The sequence below is a fragment of the Danio aesculapii genome, chromosome 3 (genome assembly GCF_903798145.1).
Source record: "Danio aesculapii chromosome 3, fDanAes4.1, whole genome shotgun sequence".
NCBI lineage: Eukaryota > Metazoa > Chordata > Actinopteri > Cypriniformes > Danionidae > Danio > Danio aesculapii.
This window is the reverse complement of record NC_079437.1, coordinates 3104932-3112431: the sequence shown is the minus strand read 5'-3', so window position 1 is coordinate 3112431 and position 7500 is coordinate 3104932. Positions and strand designations below refer to the sequence as shown.

Genomic DNA, 7500 nt, shown 5'->3' with positions numbered 1-7500 from the left:
TCTTGTTACAGTGTGAACATGTATAAGGTTTCTCTCCAGTGTGAGTCCTCTCATGTGTTTTCAGGCCTCCTATTATACTGAATCTCTTGGCACAGTGTGAACACCTGTAAGGTTTCTCTCTAGTGTGAATCCTCTCATGTATTTCAGATTCCTTGAATCACTGAATCTCTTGTCGCAGTGTAAACACCTGTAAGGTTTCTCTCCAGTGTGAGTCCTCTCATGTCTTTTCAGGTTTCCTAATTTACTTAATCTCTTGTCACAGTGTGAACACTTGTAAGGTTTCTCTCCAGTGTGAATCCTCTCATGTGTTTTCAGGCTTCCTAATATACTGAATCTCTTGGCACAGTGTGAACACTTGTAAGGTTTATCTCCAGTGTGAATCCTCTCATGTGTTTTCAGGCTTCCTAATATACTGAATCTCTTGTCACAGTGTGAACAGGTGTAAGGTTTCTCTCCAGTGTGAATTCTCTCATGTGTTTTCAGGCTTCCTAACAGTCTGAATCTCTTGTCACAGTGTGAACACTTGTAAGGTTTCTCTCCAGTGTGAATCCTCTCATGTGTTTTCAGGCTTCCTAATATACTGAATCTCTTGTCACAGTGTGAACAGGTGTAAGGTTTCTCTCCAGTGTGAGTCCTCTCATGTCTTTTCAGGTTTCCTAATATACTGAATCTCTTGTTACAGTGTGAACATGTATAAGGTTTCTCTCCAGTGTGAGTCCTCTCATGTGTTTTCAGGCCTCCTAATATACTGAATCTCTTGGCACAGTGTGAACACCTGTAAGGTTTCTCTCTAGTGTGAATCCTCTCATGTATTTTCAGATTCCTTGAATCACTGAATCTCTTGTCGCAGTGTAAACACCTGTAAGGTTTCTCTCCAGTGTGAGTCCTCTCATGTCTTTTCAGGTTTCCTAATTTACTTAATCTCTTGTCACAGTGTGAACACTTGTAAGGTTTCTCTCCAGTGTGAATTCTCTCATGTGTTTTCAGGCTTCCTAACAGTCTGAATCTCTTGTCACAGTGTGAACACTTGTAAGGTTTCTCTCCAGTGTGAATCCTCTCATGTGTTTTCAGGCTTCCTAATATACTGAATCTCTTGGCACAGTGTGAACACTTGTAAGGTTTATCTCCAGTGTGAATCCTCTCATGTCTTTTCAGGCTTCCTAATTACTTAATCTCTTGTCACAGTGTGAACAGGTGTAAGGTTTCTCTCCAGTGTGAATTCCTCTCATGTGTTTTCAGGCTTCCTAACAGTCTGAATCTCTTGTCACAGTGTGAACACTTGTAAGGTTTCTCTCCAGTGTGAATTCTCTCATGTGTTTTCAGGCTTCCTAATATACTGAATCTCTTGTCACAGTGTGAACACTTGTAAGGTTTCTCTCCAGTGTGAATTCTCTCATGTGTTTTCAGGCTTCCTAATATACTGAATCTCTTGGCACAGTGTGAACACTTGTAAGGTTTCTCTCCAGTGTGAATCCTCTCATGTGTTTTCAGGCTTCCTAACAGACTGAATCTCTTGTCACAGTGTGAACAGGTGTAAGGTTTCTCTCCAGTGTGAATTCTCTCATGCGTTTTCAATTTTACAGCCGTAATGAAGGTCTTCTCACACTCCAAGCAAATATGCTCTCTCACACCGGTGTGGATCTTCTGATGATCTCTTAAACCATCTGGATGTCTGAAACTCTTTCCACACACAGTGCATGAATAAGGCCTCTCCTTTGTATGAACTGTAAGGTGTCTCTTCAGGTATGAAGCCATCAAAAATGTTTTGCTGCATTGATCACATTTGTGTGGTTTCTCTCCAGTGTGGATCTTCATGTGTTTAACAAGGTTTGATGGGTGTCTGAAACTCATCCCACACTGAGAACATGTGAATGGTTTCTCTCCGGTGTGGATCATCATGTGATATCCGAGACTCCGTTTGTTAAACAGACTTATTCCACACTGAGTGCAGGTGACGCATTTCTTGCCTTTTCTCTTCAGTGAGTGTTTATTTTCTATGATTTTCTCATGACGGTGTGTCTCCTCCATCAGGCCTGAAATAAAAATAAACAGACTGCCTTTAAAATTAATTATTTAAGAAAGTGAAAGTTTCATTCATGATCACTTTTAGTGTATTTTTGTAAATTTCATTTCACAAGCATGATACACTGATCTTCCAATCATTAATTTTAAAACACTTGTCATATGAAATCAACCGTATTACCATTTCGTCATTACTTTTAGATGCTTTTACACATATTTGGACATTGCATTGATAAATAATGTGTCCCTTAAAAGTGGTGTATTTTAGGGCTGGGCGGTATATCGGGTTCTGGGGATATCGATATGATTCCTCAACGCGATGCGGTATTATCCAGTATCGTTCATATCGATACAGGGCTTGACAGTGTGACCATTTCGCTCGCATTTGTGACTAAAAATAGACATGTGCGAAGTGGAAAATTTATTTAGTCGCACATGTGTGATTTTCTTAAGCTCTATTGATGACTTAATTCACTCAGCCACGGTAAAACAACATGCTCTTCACAGTTACTTAAGGTGCATTACGTTGGAAATCTACTGTGACTGTAGCACATGCTGACGCTATCAACGACAGCACCTCTCTCCTGTTTTTTTCACTTCACGTCAAGCGGTCTTTACATTGTGTTGTATACGTTGCCAACGCAAGGCACCAAATGGCGGCATGTCACACAACGTGCGAGCCTCATAAGCCCCTTTCACACAGTGATACCGGAATTTACGGAACGACTTTACCAGTAAATTCAAAAAAGCGCTGTTCACACGTTACGGAATTTTTCCGGAAAAGACCATTCACACATCTGAAGGATTCGAATTTCTACCTTCCAATCCGTCTCAGCATGAATCAATGATTATCCTTTTCTCATCATCCTGTTCCTCATTATTTTTTAATAAATATAATTATTTGATTATTTGAATGAGTATTCAACTTTGAAAGGATTTTAACTAATGAATAAGTAACACACTGCTCTATGTAAGAATGTTCAGTGCGTTTGCCTGTCTCTGTGTATCTTTTTCAGGAGCCACCAAACTAGGTCAGAGGTCACGGAGACCTTGAGTGGAACTGAGGGCTGAGGACCGGAAGCATCTGTCTCTATTGTTATTTCTACGAGTTAATACTATTTAAAAGTGATTTTGCTATTTTACGGTTAATTCTTTTAAAGTGATTCTACAATTTAATTCAAGATAGACTTCGTGTAGTAAGGATAATATCAGAATCAGAAAGAGCTTTATTGCCAGGTATGTTCACACATACAAGGAATTTGTTTTGGTGACAGAGCTTCTACAGTGCAACAGGATAACAGAGACAGGACAAAAAACAGATAATAAATATATTTAAAAAAAATAGAAGTAAGTAGTGAATGCAAATATACAGATTGACAAGTGTATGTACAGCTATATTACTATATACAACGTTATATGTGCAGCTGTTATGTGCAAATTGGCATGTAAAGTGTGTTGTTAAATAAGTGTATATGTGTATAAAAGTGTATAGCAAGTAGTGATGTTGGTTCCACAATTATTATCATCAAGTGTTCATGAGATGGATTGCCTGAGGGAAGAAACTGTTTCTGTGTCGGGCTGTTCTGGTGCGCAGTGCTCTGTAGCGTCGACCAGAAGGTAAAAGTTCAAAGAGGCAGTGTGCTGGGTGTGAGGGGTCCAGAGTGATTTTGGCAGCCCTTCTGCTCGCTCTGGATAAGTACAGTTCTTAGGGAGTAGGAAGGGTTGTACCAGTGATTCGCTCAGCAGTCCGAACTATTCAACGTAGTCTTTGGAGGTCGTATTTAGTAGCTGAGCTAAACCAGACAGTTATTGATGTGCAGTTGACTCATTCAATGATGGAGGTGTAGAACTGTTTCAGCAGCTCCTTTGGGAGGTTAAACTTCCTCAGCTGACGAAGAAAGTACAGCCTCTGTTGAGCTTTTTTGACAATGGAGTCAATGTTAGTGTCCCACTTCAGGTCCTGAGAGATGGTGGTGCCCAGGAACCTGAATGACTCCACTGCTGCCACAATGCTGTCCATGATGCTCAGTGGGGGGAGAGCAGGGGGGTTTCTCCTGAAGTCCACTATCATCTCCACTGTTTTGAGCGTGTTGAGCTCCAGGTTGTTGTGACTGCACCAGACAGCCAACTCCTTAACCTCCTGTCTGTAAGCAGACTCGTCACCATCCTGAATGAGGCCGATAAGTGTGGTGTCGTCTGCAAACTTCAAGAGCTTCACAGAGGAGTCTTTTGAAGTGCAGTCATTGGTGTACAGGGAGAAGAGCAGTGGGGAGAGGACACACCCCTGGGGGGCGCCAGTGCTGATTGTGCGGATACTAGATGAGAATTTTCCCAGCTTCACCAGCTGCTGCCTGTCCGTTAGGAAGCTGTTGATCCACTGACAGACAGAGTTGGGCACAGAGAGCTGAGTTAATTTGGGCAGGAGAAGTTTTGGGATGATAGTGTTAAACGCTGAGCTGAAGTCAACAAACAAGATCCTCACATAGGTCCCTGGTCTGTCTAGGTGTTGCAGAAGCATAATGCAGTCCCATATTTACTGCATCATCCACAGACCTGTTTGCTCTGTACGCAAACTGAAGAGAGTCCAGTGAGGGTTCAGTGATGTCCTTCAGGTGGGCCAGCACCAGTTTTTCAAAAGACTTCATGACCACAGATGTTAGTGCAACCGGTCTGTAGTCATTTAGTCCTGTAAGTTTGGGTTTCTTTGGGATGGGGATGATGGTGCAATTACAGCAATTACAGCCTCAAGTCTTTTTGAATATAATGCCACAAGCTTGGCACACCCGTCTTTGTGAATTTTTGAATTTAAGATGAAATCAATCTTTGCAGTACCTCTCAAACTCTATCAAGTTGATGGGAAGCAACGATGTACAGCCATTTTCAGATCTCTCCAGAGATATTCAATAGGGTTTAGGTCTGGGCTCTGGCTGGGCCACTCAAGGACATTCACAGAGTTGTTGTAAAGCCACTCCATTGATATTTTGGCGGTGTGCTTTGGGTCATTGACTTGCTGGTAGATGAGCTATCGCCCCAGTCAAGAGCACTCTGAAGCAGGTTTTCATTCAGGATGTCTCTGTACATTGCTGCATTCATCTTTCCCTCTATCCTGACTAGTCTTCCAGTTTCTGCTGCCACCACCATGCTTTACTGTAGAGATGGTATTAGTACTCTAAACGTAACGCCTGGCATTCACTCCAAAGAGTTCAATTTTAGTCTCATCAGACCAAAGAATTTTGTTTGGCCTGCCCCGGTTGGAAGAGGTGTGCCAGAGCGCGGTTCACTTGGGCTTTGGCGTGGTACACTTGTTTGTGAGTGCAAAACACGCCTGAGCCCGAAACTGAAAGCGAGATGTGACTTTTAAGGGACTGTTTGATATGGAATAATTAATCACTAGTACTGTTAAATAAATGCAAACTGTCTTAAAGACGCAAACCCCTCACTGCACGACAGCTCCACCTTCAGCAAACCTCCTAATTCCTGCAGCACGAGGACTTTAGGATTGTTTATGAGCGTCAAAAGTGGCTGATCTGTTTGGCAAATAATTTGACAGCGTCACAGCATATCAAAAGTCTAAACCGATATAACTAAAGAAATTTTCCACTTGTGCTGAGCGAGAGCGCTTACTGAACAGCGCATCATCGATGATGTAAGCATGCCCAGGCCCGAATGTAATGTGAGTGTAGGCCGTCGGGGGGACAAGCGTGCTTTGGCCCGGTTCAAAGCAACTGTACATAGTATGAGTACACCATAAGGCTCTTCTCCATCGATCTCTCAGCATAGATGTCCGGCCAGCTCTAGGAAGAGTCTAGGCGGTTCCAAACATCTTCCACTTACGGATGATGGAGGCCACTGTGCTCAATGGAACTTTCAGAGCAGCAGAAATTTTTCTGTAACCTTTTCCAGCTTTGTGCCTTGAGACAATCCTGTCTCTGAGGTCTACAGACAATTCCTTTGTCTTCATGCTTGGTTTGTGCTTTGACATGCACTGTCAACCCTGGGACCTTATATAGACAGGTGTATGCCTTTTCAAATCATGTCCAATCAACTGATCTGACCACAGGTGAACTCCAATGAAGCTGCTGAAACATCTCAAGAATGATCAGTGGAAGCAGAATGTACAGCAAAGGCTGTGAATACTGATGAACATGTGTGTTCGGGTTTTTTATTTTTAATAACTTTGCAACAATTTCCAAAACTCTTTTTTTCACATTGTCATTATGGGGGATTGTGTGTAGAATTTTGAGGAAATAAATGAATTTAATCCATTTTGGAATAAGGCTGTAACGTAAAAATTAGGAAAAAGTGAAGCGCTGTGAACACTTTCCAGATGCACTGTAGTTGATTGAATTAATAAAAGTGAAACTGACAGTGCAATATGGATTGTCAATAACAGAACATGATTTAGCCTAATAATGGCTACTCTGAAACTGAGATTATTTCACTGTCATTAATATTTTATTCAACAGACCAAGTTGTGTTTTGGCGCTGAAGCATATAAGTGGACCTTGTTTTAGGTCGAGTTTAGACAAGGGAATGTTTATTAAGTAAAACTGGCCTCCGACAGTTTAGTTTAGTCTGCATCAAACCAGTAAAAAAAAAAAAAAAAAATCAGGCTGGCTAAAAGGCTGGTTATTTTACCAATGATTACAGTCAATAGTGGCAGTCTATTACAGATTTCAAAGACAAATCTTAATATTAAAAAAGGAAACATAAGCTGGACCACAACAGATCAATGTCATAACGAATGCTCAAATAATGTAGCCTAGTTTATTAGGTCTGTTATTTTACTGAGGAAGATCTATCATTTGAGTTTATCACCAGAGCCAGGGGTGGACTGGCCATCGGGAGCATCGGGACATTTCCTGGTGACTGCCACCGTGACTCTGGCCTGTCGCACAGCGATCCCGACCACAAATCTCGATTAATTTAATATTTTTACTCTATTACGGTTAATGAACGATTATTTTATTTACATATTTTATGTTTTTTGCCCTCATAGTTCACTGACAAGATTTGAACAGTAAATATGCTCACACATTACAAGTGAGAGGTTTTGAATGTGGGGTGGATTACTTGCTTTTAAAATAATTGAAGTAAACACACACTATCTACTATCTGTGGTTATTTATTGAACATCAACGCTGAACACCTGAAATTAAAACACATTGCCTAAAATATGGCTCTCTGCGCCGCACACTCTTATCACCGCTACCAAACCGACCAATAACAATGCGTGCGCTACTCGTTGTTGTGACGAATGAGTAATTTTTTTGAGTGGTGCGCGGGTATGTGAAGGCTGTGCTGGACTGTACACGTGCCCATGGCAGATATATAATATCAAAATAATATAATAAGTATAAATCATAATATAATATGTGTAATGCAGCCTTAACAGAGCGGGCTCACGTGACTCCACACACTGTAGGGAAAGTAATTGAAAATATTGACCTGGAAAAATGTGATGGTTTTCGGTTCTGA

The 7500-nt window shown here is 41.3% G+C and overlaps 1 pseudogene; it reads right to left on the bottom strand.

Moving 5' to 3' along the window:
• The window catches only part of LOC130220659 (zinc finger protein 709-like), a 12059-nt pseudogene that overhangs the window by 2703 nt on the left and 1856 nt on the right, over positions 1-7500 (bottom strand).